Here is a 14,394-nt window from a genome sequence, read left to right on the forward strand (position 1 = left end):
CCATATATAGCTTTCACCCGATTTACACTCAAATGACCACAGAGGCCGATTTTTTGCTCCGATTTAGTTGAAATTTTGCACAGGGAGTAGAATTAGCATTGTAGCTATATGTGCCAAATTTGGTTGAAATCGGTTCAGATTTAGATATAGCTCCCATATATATGTTTTTCTGATTTCGACAAAAATGGTCAAAATACCAACATTTTCCTTGTAAAACGCCACTGCTTAGTCGAAAAGTTGTAAAAATGACACTAATTTTCCTAAACTTCTAATACATATATATCGAGCGATAAATCATAAATAAACTTTTGCGAAGTTTTCTTAAAATTGCTTTAGATTTAAATGTTTCCCATATTTTTTACTAACATTGTGTTCCACCCTAGTGCATTAGCCAACTACGCAATCCATGGTGGAGGGTACATAAGATTCGGCCTGACCGAACTTACGGCCATATATACTTTTTATACCCTCCATCATAGGATGGGGGTATATTAACTTTGTCATTCCGTTTGTAACACATCGAAATATTGCTCTAAGACCCCATAAAGTATATATATTCTGGGTCGTGGTGAAATTCTGAGTCGATCTAAGCATGTCCGTCCGTCCGTCCGTCCGTCTGTTGAAATCACGCTAACTTCCGAACGAAACAAGCTATCGACTTGAAACTTGGCACAAGTAGTTGTTATCGATGTAGGTCGGATGGTATTGAAAATGGGCCATATCGGTCCACTTTTACGTATAGCCCCCATATAAAGGGACCCTCAGATTTGGCTTGTGGAGCCTCTAACAGAAGCATATTTCATCCGATCCGGCTGAAATTTGGTACATGGTGTTGGTATATGGTCTTTAACAACCGTGCAAAAATTGGTCCATATCGGTCCATAATTATATATAGCCCCCATATAAACCGATCCCCAGATTTGGCTTGTGTAGCCTCTAAGAGAAGCATATTTAATCCGATCCGGCTGAAATTTGGTACATGGTGTTAGTATATGGTCTCTAACAATCATGCAAAAATTGGTCGACATCGGTCCATAATTATATATAGCCCCCATATAAACCGATCCCCAGATTTGGCTTGCGGAGCCTCAAAGAGAAGCAAATTTCATCCGATCCGGCTGAAATTTGGTACATGATGTTGGTATATGGTCTCTAACAACCATGCAAAAATTGGTCCACATCGGTTCATAATTATATATAGCCCCCATATAAACCGATCCCCAGATTTGGTTTGTGGAGCCTCTAAGAGAAGCATATTTCATCCGATCCGGCTGAAATTTGGTACATGGTGTTGGTATATGGTCTTTAACAACCATGCAAAAATTGGTCCATATCGGTCCATAATTATATATAGCCCCCATATAAACCGAACCCCAGATTTGGCTTGCGGAGCCTCAAAGAGAAGCAAATTTCATCCGATCCGGCTGAAATTTGGTACATGGTGTTGGTATATGGTCTCTAACAATCATGCAAACATTGGTCCACATCGGTCCATAATTATATATAGCCCCCATATAAACCGATCTCCAGATTTGGCTTGCGAAGCCTCAAAGAGAAGCAAATTGCATCCGATCCGGCTGAAATTTGGTACATGGTATTGGTATATGGTCTCTAGCAACCGTGCAAAAATTGGTCCACATCGGTCCATAATTATATATAGCGCATATATAAACCGATCCCCAGATTTGGGTTGCGGAGCCTCTAAGAGAAGCAACTTTCATCCGATCCGGCTCAAATTTGGTACATGGTATTGGTATATGGTCTCTAGCAACCGTGCAAAAATTGGTCCATATCGGTCCATAATTATATATAGCCCCCATATAAAACGTTCTCCAGATTTGACCTCCGGCGCCTCTTGGAGGAGCAAAATTCATCCGATACGGTTCGAATTAGGAACGTGGTGTTAGTATATTGTCGCTAACAACCATACCAAAATTGGTCCAATCACACAAAAATTGGTCCATATCGGTTCATAATCATGGTTGCCACTAGAGCCAAAAATAATCTACCAAAATTTTATTTCTATAGAAAATTTTGTCAAAATTTTATTTCTAGAGAAAATTTTGTTAAAATTTTATTCGGTTCATAATAAAATTTTCATCATTGTCAAAATTTTATTTCTATAGAAAATTTTGTTCAAAATTTATTTATATAGAAAATGTTGTTAAAATTTTATTTCTGTAGACATTTTTGTCAAAATTTTCTTTCTACCAAGATTTTATTTCTATAGAAAATTTTGTCAAAAGTTTATTTCTATAGAAAATTTTGTTAAAATTTTATTTCTCTAGACATTTTTGTCAAAATTTTCTTTCTATAGAAAATTTTGTGAAAATTTTTATTTCTATAGAAAAGTTTGTGAAAATTTTATTTCTATAGAAAATTTTGTTAAAATTTTATTTCTGTAGAAAATTTTGTCAAAATTTTATGTCTACTTTGTCAAACTGAATTATATACGTATTGGATCGATCTTTTTTGATCTAATATATACCACGTATGGACTTACATACAATTTAGAAGATGGTGTTAGGAGGTTTTAAGATACCTTGCCATCGGCAAGCGTTACCGCAACTTAAGTAATTCGATTGTGGGTGGCAGTGTTTAGAAGAAGTTTCTACGCAATCCATGATGGAGGGTACATAAGCTTCGGCCTGGCCGAACTTACGGCCGTATATACTTGTTTCTTCTATGAGAGGGTGTAATGGCATTAAATTTTCAGGGTTTTAACAACGCTTTATGGAAATCTAAAAATCTAGAGTATAATTTAGTTCATTTTTCGCACGACGTAGTTCATTCTTGCTGTAAAACAGTTAAATTTTTTTCTTTGTAAGTCAAAAACTCGTAAAAATTATTCAAATTTTTCCTATACTCTAATTCGTATGTATCGAGCTTTAGATTTAAATAGATGATGATTTAAATATTTGAAATATTTTCTACTAACATTGTGCTCCGTCCCGTTCATTAAATTTTGAGTCTAGAGATTTTGTAAAAATCAAACAAATATATCCAAATCGGTTCATATTTAAATATTTGTTTATGGGAATACAAAATAGTTGCTTTTTTTGCATTTCAGCTTAAAACCATACATTGACTAAACTACAAGTGTAGCTTAACCAACAGAGGAAAAGAATGTTTGTCAAATTTATTTGGGCAAAGCCCTATAGACTGCAAGGTGGTTGGATGGACGCACGTTTCGGAATTACCACATTCCTCATCAGCATCCCCTACTTGCAGCAAAACTATCAACCAATTATCAGAATAAATTCAGGCAGTTCATTAACCCTTATACTACGTTGGGGTCATTTGATGACCCAAATCGTATTTTTCAACACCACATATCTTACTGTTCGAATATAATTAACAATTTCTATCACTCAGTGCATTAATTGGTAACATATGCTGAGTAGTAGGTTAGATTAGGTTAAAGTGGCAGCCCGATTAAGATTCAGACTCACTTAGACTATTCAGTCCATTGTGATACCACATTAACTAAAAGTACCTATTACATATGGGCACTTCTAGTTTTAACCGCTGATGCTGAGTAGTAAGAACTTTTAATTATAATCCAAAAGTAAGAAATTCGATGATGAAAAATACGACCTAATACCCAACGTAGTATAAGGGTTAAACCCAACAATGAACCACACTTGAACCTTCCGAAAAAAGGTTTTGTATGATAGCCGGCTTATGCCGAAATAAATTCGAAACAAACATATCTCTTTTCCTATGTTTTAAGCTGAAAGTCAAAAAATAGAGTCAATGAAACTTTCTCCAAACTTAGTAATTCTACACTCTTAGAAAAATATGTTTTTCATATGTTTCGATATAAACAAAATGTGTTTCGGGCACAATTTTTAAGCACAATTTATTTAAGTGCAAACATGTAATGTTCCTAAACTAACACTAAATGTTTGGGACATCTATGTTAAGATGTTAGAATATATTACGTTTGGGGCATGAATGTTTCATAAAAATCATATGTGTGAATGCCAACATATATGAATTTACAAATTTCGACTAAACATACATATGTTGTGATATTTTATTCAAAGCGACAGAGAGAGAGTATAGAGAAAGAAATAGAGATGGAAACCGGGAGAGTTGACGAAAGATACCAACATAACACACCGAAAGAATCAAAAGAGAACAATTTCTGTGAAACCGCTTGCATGTTGTTTCGGAAAACTGTTTTATGATAAGGCCAAAAATTTGATATGCTTAAGTCTAAATATTATTTAATTTGAATAAAGAGAATGGACATTCCGAACCAAGAGAATAGACATTTGAAAAACAAACAGCATACGTTTTCGCCTTGAGAGCAGCATTTTATGTATGTGTGGACATGTGTTTTGTTTATCATTTTGGCATTATGGGCACAATTTTTTTCTTGGTTCGTTAAAAGGAATCAGTGGTCTTCATAAAAATAACAAAAGGGCACTATACTCTTTTTAGAGTTGGGACAGTAAAATGAAATAAGGAGGAAATAGTGAAAAATTACGCAGTAAAATGTATAAAAACAAGGTTTAGTTCCTCTTTATTAATAAGTAGTCCACGAGGAGTTGACGGACACCTTCAAATATAAAAGCGGGCATTAAGTTCGAGTTTTGCAGCTAAAACAATTTAAAAAGTTTATTTTCTTTAAAATGAATTATTAAAGAAAAATAAAAGGCATTTTAGAGCGATGGTATTAAATGCTAGTAAAAAACTGTTCACGCCTAAATAAATTTATGTTTATATTATAAAATTATTTATGTATGTTTATACTCGACTCCACGTTCTTCTTTTGTTAGAGTTTTTGAATTCCTTCCAAATTTTAAAGTTTTGTACCAAAAACAGTTTTTTGTTACTAAATTGTTATTTTTGCAATAAAAAAATAATATTTTATCCAAAAATCAGCCAATTTCGTTTATATCAAGCACTGTTACTGACTATAAATCTTTAATAACCCACATTTCGAAGTTTCATAATAAAAATTTAATATAGTATAAATAAATAATAGTATAAATTAATTATAGTATAAATTAAATAATGTTATGTTTGCAGGGGCTCGTGGGCGCTGCAAACTATGCTATATAAATGTAACTTATAACGATAATTATCTGCTGGTGACCATAACAGCTACGTAGCCCAGTGGATAGTGTGTTGGTTTACAAACAGTATGGTCCTCGGTTCGATTCTCCGTGCAGGCGAAAGGTAAAATTTAAAAAATTTATAAAAGTGAATAATTTCTTCAACATTATTTGTATTACAGAAAAAGGTGCCAAGAACTAAAAATTTCGTGGAAGTGAAAATTACGATAATGTTAGGGAATGAGCACAATCGTCTTTGGGAAAAATTCTTCCAAGCATATAATATTTTTGGGCTCAAAATGCTTCCAAACATATCATATGTTCACATAAAACAAACATATTAATGTTTCGGCAGTATCCAATAATATATGTGCTTCCCGCAAAATATGTTTGGAACATATGTTAAAGAAGCGATTTTTTTTGAGGGTGTATGAACTAAAATAAATTTAAATTGGCTTTGGTGAAATAGACAGTTCACTTTTTTTGAGTGTAGTATTCTCTTTAAATTTTTTAATATTGTCTACACAAACATAAAATATCATAATCCGTGTGGATGGTTTGTAATCTTCCGCTCCACTAAATGTAATCCTATTATTTTTGTTACAAATATTAAATTATTGTTAATATTAAATACCAAATTCATTTATTCATAATTTGTCAATCATACAAAATGTCATAATATGTGAATATCCATACTAATGACTTATTAATCTATAGAATTAATTGAATTCGTCATAAAATCCCTCCAAAAGTCATTTATCGTAATTACATTGTAATGACATTAAATTTGCACAATATGATTTGATATGGTAATGCCAATTTATTAAATTTAATCATTTAACAATGGATAATTAAAGATGAATTTCATTTGAATCGCTTATGTTTGTTTAATTTTGCCAACATTCTTGGTTGTCATTGCGCCTAAGGCTATGCTACATTTACTTTGGCTTTTATACAACATCCGTTTGTTCAAACGTTCGTTGGTTTCATTTCCGTTGGCTTCATGTTCAGGCAACGTTCTCTTTTCAAGAATCTATCCATTTAAATATTTCCACCTACTTGGTTTTTCCTCATCGACTTCATAATGATGGGATTGTTCATGATGTTATTGTTGTTGTTTCTTTGGAGCCTTTTGGTATTTATTTCCCAGTTGATTTTCTGTATTGCTTTTAATTTATGTTTAACACAATGATTTATAGGGGTTGTTCATTTAGCATCTACAAATGAGGAGGTCTTGATTACATTAGGGTCATAGTAGTAGTTGACCATGGAGGTAGCGGAGGAGGGTATAATAAGTTTATTAGAGAGTTTGTAACAACACAAAAAAAAAACAAGGAGTGATATTATGAGTTATACATCCAAACGGTTGTTAAATTAATTTATATATAATTTGCAATAAATAATAAAATCGAAAATGTTGGAAAATGTTTACTCTCCATTTGGATAAGATTTAAGACTGTCGTAAATAAATACCATGAAAGTATGGAAATGTGCCCATGATATTTTTAGTATGTAAACTGGTTTATACTAGAGGTGTGCACGTGACACGAAATTGTCGTGACTCACGAAAATTTTCGTGCGTGAGTCGTGAGTCACGCTCATGACAACAGCGTGAGTATGCGTGAGCGTGATTAACAAACCAAAATGTCGTGCGTGAGCGTGAGTCACGAAAATAATATCTTCGTGAGTGTGCCTGAGTAAAGAATTACACTCACGAAAATATTCCTGCTCACCAACATAAAACGCTTAAGAGTTAAATTCAATTACAATTTTAGTGACACCTGGGATGTTAAGAGTTTAATAACACTCTCGATTTTAATAATTCTCATGTTTTCAAACACTTCGGTAAGGTAAATTAATCATAAAATTATTCGTGAGTCACAATATTTTTCGTGAGTCACGATATTTTTCGTGAGTCACGGTATTTTTCGTGAGTCACGACGTTTTCGTGCGTGAGTGTGCGCGAGTACAAATTTTCTTTTCGTGAGTTTGCGTGAGCGTGAGTCCTACCAAAAAATATCGTGCGTGAGTATGATTTTTCAGTCGTGAGTGTGCGTGAGCGTAAACTATTACTCACGTGCACATCTCTGTTTATACATTCAAGGAGTGGTTTTATAAAATTTAGTTTAAACAAGTATATACGGCCGTAAGTTCGCTCAGGCCAAATCTTATGTACCCTCCACCATTGATAGCCTAGAAACTTCTAATATTGTCATCCACAATCGAATTACTTGGGTTGTGGTAATACTTACCGATGTAAAGGTATTTTAAAACTTGTTAACATCGTCTTCTGAATTCTAAGTTAGGTGGTATATATTAGACAAAAAAGGCAGATTAAATACTACCCAGCAAAAACTCTCATTACCAGGTAATCTTGTAGGTAAGCCTATTTAAAAATTAATAACCACTTATTATTTGGCATCGCTTCGGATTACATTTACATACGCATGTCCTAGGAGGAAAGTACTTCTCCCCAGGCATACTTTCGGCCATAAAATAAGTAGTGCATTTAAAGCATATAATCACCTAATATGTAATGACTTATTCGTAGATACACCAAAGCTAGCAAAATAGCCACTTATTGTCTCAGGAAACCAAATCTCGAAAATATTGATTTCTATCGCCGATTACAATGGATCAAAGTATGGCGAGTGGTGCTGTAATAGGAGAACTACATGAATAGAAATAGAATATTTATAAATAAACAAAAAATCTAATAAATAATCTAAATAAGATTACACTCAAATTAATGTCGCACTTAAAATAGAAATAAATGTAGGTTGTTTAAGGGAGTTGGATTCGTGAATTACGTTATAATATATCCAATAGCCAGTTCACATAAGGTTCGAAATCTACTAAAAGTGGATTTTAAGTCTCTTTTTTATAAGGCAAATGGCATTTGAAATTTAGTTTAAGCGCATTTTGGAAGTGTAATGTCAATGAGGTTAAGAAAGCATTTATTTAAAACATAATATGATAATGTCATTAAACATTATGTTGAAATTATTATGAAATATTTGTGATAAAAAATTCTTAACGGAAAAATTTTCAGAATTACCGTTACATTACATATTCTTTTTGATTTTTTATGTAAGTGCTCGATTATGTGAATAATTATATTAACTACAACTGCCTAAAAATTTGAGAATAACAATTCGAAAATTACCGAGAAGTATTTATTTTTGTCATTACAAGTTATTTATTATAACTCGCCGCAATGTAATGCAACGTGTAATGACAGCTTTACTCCTGGTAATGTCAATTGCAATGAGATGTGGTTACCAAGTTTTTACTGGGTACAAATAACTACGAACCAATATGAACTTTTGCGCGATAACTAGAGAACTAGAATTACAATATGGGGGATTTTGTGTCATTGGGGATCGGCTTATCTGTGGGCTATATATAACAATAGACCGATATAGAACAAGTTTGGCATAGTAGTTCGTGGCCATATACTAGCACAATGTACCAAATTTCAACCGGATCGCAAAAATTTTGCTCCTCCAAGAGGCTCCGGAGGTCGAATCTGGGGATCGATTTATATGGGGGCTATATATAATTATGGACCGATATGGATCAATTTTTGCATGGTTTTTAGAAACCATACGCTACCATCATGTAACAAATTTCAACCGGATCGCAAGAATTTTGCTCCTCCAAGAGGCTCCGGAGGTCAAATCTGGGGATCGGTTTATATGGGGGCTATATATAATTATGGACCCATATGGACCAATTTTTGTATGGCTATCGGAGACCATATGCTACCACCATGTAACAAATATCAATCGGATCGGATGAAATTTGCTCCTCCAAGAGCCTCCGGAGGTCAAATCTGGGGATCGGTTTATATGGGGGCTATACGTAAAAGTGGTCCGATATGGCCCATTTACAATACCATCTGACCTACATCAATAACAACTACTTATGCTAAGTTTCAAGTCGATAACTTGTTTCGTTCGGAAGTTAGCGTGATTTCAACAGACGGACATATAATAAATATACTTTATGGGGTCTTAGAGCAATATTTCGATGTGTTACAAACGGAATGACAACGTTAATATACCCCCATTCTATGAGTATAGTTCTTAAACATTCATACAGCCTGACATGACAAATTTTATTCTATAGACAATTTTGTCAAAATTTTATTTCTATGGAAAACTTTGTCAATATTTTTTTTTCTTCGGAAAATTTTATTTCTTTAGAAAATGTTGTCATAATTTTATTTATATAGAAAATGTTGTCAAAATTTTATTTCTATAGAAAATTTTGTCAAAGTTTAATTTCTATAGGAAATTTTGTCCACATTAAAGAGCTGGAACATAAGAAGGATAACTGGTACAAACCCATGACCTACGTCGATGGATTCTCAGAACGTTTTTTTCGAATCGGATGTATATAAGGACAAGACAAGATTCAAATTGCATCACTCACGTCGAGAACAGTAAAGGAATTATTCAGCAACACAAAGTCGAAAATAAAGAGTCAGGACATGAGTAATATAGAGTACAAAATTAAATGTAATGTGGACAAGTCCAACATATGCCCAATGACATATGTTGGCACTACAATGACCAAACTTAAGACAGGACTTTCGTCACATAAATAAATCAGACCTTAAAGCTATAGACAAGTCGGTAGAGCAAAAAACAGCACCGGCAGCTCACTGTGCTACAACAGGACACAAGTCCAATTTCACATATGTCGAGATACTTGCTGAAGAGAATAATCATAGGCGTAGATACACTCTTGAGATGCTTAATATAATATATAATGAATTTCAAAACAGACACGGAAGAATGCGCGAGAATGTATCGTCAAACGAAGCTTAGTGTATGATGACTTTCACAACGAACAGCAGCACACGAACTCACGTTAGTTATTTTTAATAAATTATATCTCAAATAATATTTTTGATTTGTGAACATTAAATGTAATTTAATTTTTGTATTTTATGTAGATACAAAATCCCAGAAGATGGTTATTAGCACTAACCGAAATATTGGAATTAATATATTAAAACAAATCAATAATCGATTGTTTCTATGACCTAAAGCCGAACAATATTAGTAATCAGAACATTTCATTTTTATAGAAAAGTTTCGTTTTTACGGAAAAATTTGTCAAAATTTTATTTTTATACAAAAATGTTGTCAAAATTTTATTTTTATATACAAATTTTGTTAAAATTTTATTTCACAGATTTTTTTTTTTAATTTTATTTGTATAGAAAATTTTGTAAAAATTTTATTTTGTTTTGAAAATATTATTTTTATAGAAAGTTTTGTCAAAATTTTATTTTTATAGACAATTTTGTCAAAATTTTATTTTTATAGAAAATTTTGTCAAAATTTTATTTTTATACAAAATGTTGTCAAAGTTTTATTTTTATAGAAAAATTTGTCATAATTAAATGTTTAAAGAAAATTTTGTCACCCTTTTTTTTGGGTCGTGGTGATATTCTGAGTCGATCTGAGCATGTTCGTCCGTCTGTTGAAATCACGCAAACTTCCGAACGAAACAAGCTATCGACTTGAAACTTGGCACAAGTAGTTGTTATTGATGTAGGTCGGATGGTATTGCAAATGGGCCATATCGGTCCACTTTTACGTATAACCCCCATATGAACGGACCCCCAAATTTGGCTTGCGGGTCATCTAAGAGAAGCAAATTTCATTCGATCCGGCTGAAATTTGGTACATGGTGTTAGTATATGGTCTCTAACTACCATGCAAAAATTGGTCCACATCGGTCCATAATTATATATAGCCCCCATATAAACCGATTAATTATTTTATTAATTATTTTGCAAAATATACCAAAAGAAGAATTGTACGAATCTACAAAACAGTAAAACATCTACCAGGTAGTATTCTATCGACACCACCAGCAGTGCTGCCCCAGAGTCGATGTAGTTATGTCCTTTTGTCTATTAATACATGTTTGTGATCAAAGTCTAGGTCGCACACAAAAATATTGTTTTCTCCCCACACATAAAATGGTTGGTGAAATCAGATACAAAATATATGCGACAAACATTTTACATAAACACCGTCCTCTAGGAGGTGATCATATTCCCTATCTGGGTGGGTCGACGAAGGAAAAAGTTTCACTACGACACTTTTGAAATCTAGGATAGAGAGTACAATTAACAATTTCGAAATGTGTACCAAATTTAGTAAAAATCGGTTCACATTTAGACAAATCCACATTAATTTTTATAGATAGAAATTCGCATTAAATTTTCCTGCTTCTAACAACGCTTTGTGAAAATCTAAGTGTTTGATACAATCTTTGGATTACCAAAGATTTTCTAAAAGAATTTATAACTCAATTTCATATCCAAAGTTAAGGGTATTTAGTTTCGACCTGGTCATACCTAGAAATGTTTTTCCTTTTTATACCCTCCACCATAGGATGGCGGTATATTAACTTTGTCATTCCGTTTGTAACACATCGAAATATTGCTCTAAGACCCCATAAAGTATATATATTCTGGGTCGTGGTGAAATTCTGAGTCGATCTGAGCATGTAGTAGTTGTTATTGATGTAGGTCGGATGGTATTGCAAATGGGCCATATCGGTCCACTTTTACGTATAGCCCCCATATAAACGGACCCCCAAATTTGGCTTGCGGGTCATCTAAGAGAAGCAAATTTCATCCGATCCGGCTGAAATTTGGTACATGGTGTTAGTATATGGTCTCTAACTACCATGCAAAAATTGGTCCGCATCGGTCCATAATTATATATAGCCCCCATATAAACCGATCCCCCGATTTGGCTTGCGGAGCCTCTAAGAGAAGCAAATTTCATCCGATCCTGCTGAAATTTGGTACATAGTGTTAGTATATGACCATACAAAAATTGGTCCGAACCGATCAACCGATCACCAGATTTGACCTCCGGAACCTCTTGGAAGACCAAAATTCATCTGATTCAGTTGAAGTTTGGTACGTGGTGTTAATATATGGTATCCAACAACCATGTAGGAATTGGTTCATATCAGTCCATAATCATATACAGCCCCCATATAAACCGATCCCGAGATTTGGTTTTGGAGCCTTTTGGAGGAGCAATTTTCAGTTTAAATTTGGTACATTGTGCTAGTATATGACCGTTAACAACCATGCCTAACTAGGACCATATCGGTCTATAGTTATATATAGCCCTCAGATAAATCGATCCCCAATCACACATTATAATTATTTGTAGACTTACCTATACATAACCTTTTTGTCTAATATATACCACGTATGGACTAACTCACAATTTAGAAAACGATGTTAAGAAGTTTTAAGATACCACAACCCAAGTAATTCGATTGTGGATGACAGTCTTTCGTAGAAGTTTCTACGCAATCCATGGTGGAGGGTACATAAGATTCGGCCTGGCCGAACTTACGGCCGTATATACTTGTTTTTATATAGAAAAAAATTGTCAATATTTTATATTATTTTTTAAAAATTTAATTTTTAATATATCAAATTTCATTTGTATAGAAAAAAAGTACCCCAACCTCTTAGTTGGAGAGTAATATTTTGCAAAATATACCAAAAGAAGAATTGTACGAATCTACAAAACAGTAAAACATCTACCAGGTAGTATTCTATCGACAGCACCAGCAGTGCTGCCCCAGAGTCGATGTAGTTATGTCCTTTTGTCTATTAATACATGTTTGTGATCAAAGTCTAGGTCGCACACAAAAATATTGTTTTCTCCCCACACATAAACTGGTTGGTGAAATCAGATACAAAATATATGCGACAAACATTTTACATATTCACCGTCCTCTAGGAGGTGATCATATTCCCTATCTGGGTGGGTCGACGAAGGAAAAAGTTTCACTACGACACTTTTGAAATCTAGGATAGGGAGTACAATTAACAATTTCGAAATGTGTACCTAATTTAGTAAAAATCGGTTCACATTTAGACAAATCCACATTAATTTTTATAGACAGAAATTCGCATTAAATTTTCCTGCTTCTAACAACGCTTTGTGAAAATCTAAGTGTTTGATACAATCTTTGGATTACCAAAGATTTTCTAAAAGAATTTATAACTCAATTTCATATCCAAAGTTAAGGGTATTTAGTTTCGACCTGGTCATACCTAGAAATGTTTTTCCTTTTTATACCCTCCACCATAGGATGGGGGGTATATTAACTTTGTCATTCCGTTTGTAACACATCGAAATATTGCTCTAAGACCCCATAAAGTATATATATTCTGGGTCGTGGTGAAATTCTAAGTCGATCTGAGCATGTCCGTCCGTCCGTCTGTTGAAATCACGCTAACTTCCGAACGAAACAAGCTATCGACTTGACACTTGTCACAAGTAGTTGTTATTGATGTAGGTCAGATGGTATTGCAAATGGGCCATATCGGTCCACTTTTACGTATAGCCCCCATATAAACGGACCCCCAAATTTGGCTTGCGAGGCCTCTAAGAGAAGCAAATTTCATACGATCCGGCTGAAATTTGGTGCATGGTGCTAGCATATGGTCTCTAACAACCATGCAAAAATTGGTCCACATCGGCCCATAATTATATATAGCCCCCATATAAACCGATCCCCCGATTTGACTTGCAGAGCCTCTAAGAGAAACAATTTTCATCCGATCCGGCTGAAATTTGGTACATGGTGTTAGTATATGGTCTCTAACAACCATGCAAAAATTGGTCCACATCGGTCCATAATTATATATAGCCCCCATATAAACCGATCCCCCGATTTGGCTTGCGGAGCCTCTAAGAGAAGCAAATTTCATCCGATCCGGCTGAAATATCGTACATGGTGTTAGTATGTGGTCTCTAACAACCATGCAAAAATTGGTCCATATCGGTCCATAATTATATATAGCCCCATATAAACCTATCACCAGATTTGACCTCCAGATTTGAAAATTCTTCCCATTCGGTTGAAATTTGGTACGTGATAATAATATATAGCTCCCATATAAACCGATCCCCAGATTTGACCTCCGGTGCCTTTTGGAGGAGCAAAATTCATCCTATCTGGTTGAAATTTGGTACGTGGTGGTAGTATATGATATTCAAGTCTTTAGTCTTTCGTAGAAGTTTCTACGCAATCCATGGTGGAGGGTACATAAGATTCGGCCTGGCCGAACTTACGGCCGTATTGTTTCGCCTTATTTTCATAATGAATGGGCTTATGGGGAAATGAGAATAAAGCAAAATAAGAATGGACAACACCAAACAAATAAAAGAACAACAAATCCCAAAAATCATTAATAATGACTTTTTTCGGTTGGTTTTTACGACCATCTTTAATTTTTTCCCATTTTCCGTTTTTCAATGGC

The sequence above is a fragment of the Haematobia irritans genome, chromosome 4 (assembly GCF_050003625.1).
Source record: "Haematobia irritans isolate KBUSLIRL chromosome 4, ASM5000362v1, whole genome shotgun sequence".
NCBI classification, from domain to species: domain Eukaryota; kingdom Metazoa; phylum Arthropoda; class Insecta; order Diptera; family Muscidae; genus Haematobia; species Haematobia irritans.